We start from the raw sequence: 4885 nt of genomic DNA on the forward strand, positions 1-4885 counted from the left end.
GTGGCCTGCCTGATGTTGGGGGGCAGGTTGAAGGGAGGTGGCCTGCCTGATGTTGGGGGGGGCAGGTTGAAGGGAGGTGGTCTGCCTGATGTTGGGGGGCAGGTTGAAGGGAGGTGGCCTGCCTGATGTTGGGGGGGCAGGTTGTTCCAGAGTTTGGAGCCCATGACTGAAAAAGCCCGATCTCCTCTGAGCTTCAGTCTTGTTTTTGTAACAGCCAAAAGCAGCTGATCAGATGATCTCAGGGCCCGAGAGGGAACATAAGGTTCCAGAAGCTCAGAGAGGTCTCTGGGGCGTACCAAAGAGACCATCTTATCACAAGCAGAACTGGTTTGTTCCACTTTGGAGTAAGCTGTTGGAGGAAGAATCAGTTTTGTGTTGTGTGTTTCCTTGACTGATCAAGCCTTCCGGATCGAAGGCGAAAGGTTTCAGCACAAAAAAAGAAACTGTCCAGATGAACTGACTGAAAAATGTTGGATTTTATACCTGGATTATTGAGCATGGACTTTGTTAACTGAGGTATAGTCATTTAGTGGGTTTTAGGGTTAGATGACTGTGCAGTTATTTTGAATTATAAGTTAATCAGCTGTAGATGAACATCCATTATTGACTTTTTTAGAGTTTCATTAAAAAATTGTCAAATTTGTCATGAGATATTTTGGTAATAGTTTTTGATAAAATCACAGACGAGGGTAAAATGCACTCGTCCACCGTTGTCCTTTGCCAGCTGGTGATCAAGAGAAATCAATAAACTAGAGAGAGAGAGAAACAGATAGGAGACCTGGATAGTTTTGTCCGATATGTGTTAGACAGAAATATGATTCACTTTGCTGAGTGTGATCTTTCCTTCAAAAACAGTATGCTGAGGTCCCCATCACTGAGGGGTTCCATTACTGATTGTTACAAGTTTTCAAGATGAGCATTTTTCTGGACTGGTATTGAACAGGGAATCAGATATTCAAGTGGGTAGGATGTACACTATGCATCAAAATAGAGATAGATTTTTTATTTCTATTCTTGCTTGCCTGATGCGGCACAGGGAGATGGATCCTGGCAAGTGGAGGAAGCAGTTTTATCCACAATTCAGTTTCAATTCAGTTCAGTTTATTTATAGAGCTCCAAGTCACAACAGAAGTCGTCTCAGGGCACTGAACAGAAACATTCATATTTAAAAATAATAATTTAACATTATTTATCTGAGGAGCAGACTGCTTTGAATTTAACTCCATCACAGAACTCTCATCTTGAACAAGCATGAAGGCGACAGTGGAAAGAAAAAACTCCCTCGTGATGAAGAAACCTTTAGCAGAACCAGGATCAGGACAAGCGTCCATCTGCTTCGACCGGCTGGGTTTGAGAGGAACAGATACACAATGGCAGGTCAAGAATTGCATGTTAAGAAAGAAATAGTATCAAATGAAAACTATTCAGTTTTAACAATTCATTTAAGGAAATGAGGTCAATTTGTCCTCTAGTAGTCTAAACTTAAGGCAACATAACAAGTCAACCCTAATTATAAGATTTATCAAGAAGGAAAGTCTTAAAACTGGACAATGTGTCAGCCTCATGGACAGAAACTGGAAGTTGGTTCCACAAGAGAGGAGCCTGAGAACTGAAAGATCTTCCTCCCATTCTGCTTCTGGAAACTCTGGGAACCACAAGTAAACCTGCAACCTGAGAACGAAGTGCTCTGTTAAGAAAATATGGAACAATAAGATCTGTAATATAAGATGGAGCTAGGTTGTTGAGAGCTTTGTAGGTTAGAAGTAAGATTTTGAATTCTATTCTGGACTTGACAGGGAGCCAATGGAGAGAAACTAAAACTGGAGAGAGATGATCTCTCCCAGTAACTCCAGTTAAGACTCTGGCAGCAGCATTTTGGATCAACTGAAGATGTTTTAAAGAAGTATTTGGACACCCAGATAATAAACCATTGCAATAGTCCAGTCTGGACGTGACAAATGCATGGACCAGTTTTTCTGCATCATCTTTAGATCAGATGTTTCTAATGTTAGTGATATTACGCAGGTGGAAGAAGGAGGTTCTAGTAACGTTTTTAATGTGGGGGATAAAAGACATGTCCTGATCAAAAATAACACCAAGATTTTTAAACTAGAGGCCAGATTAGGAGGGCAAAAAAACTGTGAAAAACAAATCACTGTAATGCCACTTAGTGGTTGATATGTGCTGCTGACTAACCGTGATGCTGATTATTTCATGTTGCTGTGTTCATTGGTCCTCATCTGCTCACACAGACTCATGTTCGTGCTGCTGTTGTTTTGGCACATTGTTTTTGTACCATTAGTGCTTAGTGTATTCTTGGTTTAGTGAATGTGGTATATTCTTAGTTCATGACTCGGATCTTACTAATGTTTTTCTTTACAATTTGTATTTTTGTTGGATGTAACTGGGACCCTGTTTACATAGTTTTGTTCCACCTCATGTACCACATGTGATGTGAATGATAATAAAAATCACTGAGTCCTTGAAAGACTGGAAAAATTATTCCTAAGATGCTCAGGTCCAAAAACCAAAACCTCAGTCTTGTCTGTGTTCAAAAGCAGAAAATTTAGGGTCATCCAGGTTTTTATGTCTTTAAGACATGCTTGTAGTGTAAGTAGCTGATTGGATTCATTGGGTTTAATGGACAAATATAATTGTGTGTCATCAGCATAACAATGAAAATGTATCCACAACTAGCCAATTGGGGCCTTGGCCAGCACAGATTAATATTTGACCACCATCATTTGAGGAAACTATACTTTTAAGCAATATAAAAACTAGAAAGCATAGTTGGGGACCGGCTTACGTATTGTATATAGTGTATGTGGTGGTGGTGGCCACCTTGGATTTTGACGTGGCGACCCAATATTTGATGGGGACATTTCTTCTGCCTAGATGTGGTGACGCATCCAAATGGGAGTCAGCACGTTGCTTATTTTGTAAGATATCAGACTCACAACATGCATGGATGAAGGGTATTTCCTTTTCAACAAATGATGAAACTTGAGTCTGGCACCCAGTCTGTAGGACAGCCAGGCTGGTATAGTCCACATAAATATGTTGCTGATTGTCTAGCAATAAACAAAAAAGGGCATACAAGCTGCTGCAGGTTGCCACTTTGCAAAAAGAGCAACTCCTGTCACAGAAACACACAAACACAGACTTTGTCTTGTCCACGCCTGGCTGAAAGCTCTTTTTATGGCCATGTGCTGCAGACAAAAGTAATTAAGAGTGAGGTCCCTCTGCTGTGTCGGCTCACAGATTCTACAGAAACCCACCTCCACATCTCGCTCCAAACCAATCACGGTGTGACCTGGAGATGACTTGTAAATTTAGGGCTTTTCTCACTGTTTTTTGCTTTGAATTGTGTCCTGTAAGTCATGTACTGTCTCTCACACACACACACACACTTCCTCCACCCTCTGTTTCATCAGACTCTGCCTCTGTAGCAGCAGCACGAGCAATGGGCCTGACAGTTGCCATGGCAACACTTCCTCCTGCCCTGGGTATGTGTGTTCATGCGGTCTGTGGGGCTGGTCTCAACTTGAGTGGATCCTCAGTGTGCACGTGTAACCGTGTGAACACACAATGAATGAGTGAGTAGATGAAGCACCCACGTTGTCTGAAAGAGGCCGGCTGCTGCACGCGGCACCTACAAACCTTCAAATCTCAAAATGCCTCGTGTGAGATTTGACGTGAATTCAACCAACCCTGACAGAAACAAAGAGAGAGGAGAGGAGGAGAACAATGCCGGAGTGCACAATGAATGGAATATCTAAAACAGGAATTCAGGATTCAGGTTTTTCTTTTATTGATGCAACTGAACAAATATATCATGTCTGTCCTGCTCTCAGCTTCACTGAGACAAAAGGCCAAAATAATCAGCCAGATCTGTGTGATCCGTCTGTGATGGAGCCACGGGAACCTCTCCCCTCTGCCTTCGTTATGAGATTCAAACCCACGCTGGGAATTTTACTAAAGTGGGTTTGTGTGTGTGTGGTGTCAGTGTCAGTGAGTGTGTGAGTGCTGATTACCCCTCCAGTGGTGTGAAATCTGCCCACGCTCTGAGGGGGATTAGATTAAGTCTGTCCAAGAGGATTCTAGTGGCTCAGATTAAAGAACATCATCAGTTTCCAGCAGCACCCGGTGACAATTTAACAGCCTGTAAACATATTCTGGGTTTAAAACCATCAACCCCACCCAGCCCTGCTTGATTCATTTGAAATGGATGCCTCTGCACAGATAGGGGGCTACGCCCACATGAGCAGAGCTGTTGGGAGGTTGAAACAACAAACGGCTTAGCTCAGACAATAACTACCGTATTTCTTATAACTGCATCATTTTAAAATGTTTAGAAATTTAATAATAATAATAATGTGTTATGTATTGTCACCCTTGTATGTTCCCATACAATGGCAAAATTGGCTCTCTGCATTTAACTCATCCACCACCAGGTGGAGCAGTGGGCAGCCTTTGGGGGCACCCGGGGAACAACTGGAGATGGGGTGTCCTGCTCAGAGACACCACAAGATGTGCAAGGACTGGGGATCGAACCCAGGACCTTCGGGTCCTAAGTCGGCTGCCCTGCAAACCTAATTTTATAGTTCATGGGGGCGCAACTGGTAGAGCTGCTGCCTCTCAGCAAGAAGGTTGCCGGTTCAAATCCCGGTCCAGGGAGCCTTTCTGGGTGGAGTTTGCATGTTCTCTCTGTGCATGCGTGGGTTTTCTCTGGGTACTCCAGTTTCCTCCCACAGACCAAAAACATGCATGTTAGACTGACTGGTAACTCTGAATTGTCCCTAGGTGTGAGTGAGAGAGTGAATGGTTGTTTGTCTCGTTTGTCTCTATGATGGACTGGAAACCTGTCCAGTTGTCTCTATGATGG

The sequence above is a fragment of the Nematolebias whitei genome, chromosome 11, assembly GCF_014905685.2.
Source record: "Nematolebias whitei isolate Nwh7 chromosome 11, NemWhi1, whole genome shotgun sequence".
NCBI classification, from domain to species: Eukaryota; Metazoa; Chordata; class Actinopteri; order Cyprinodontiformes; family Rivulidae; genus Nematolebias; species Nematolebias whitei.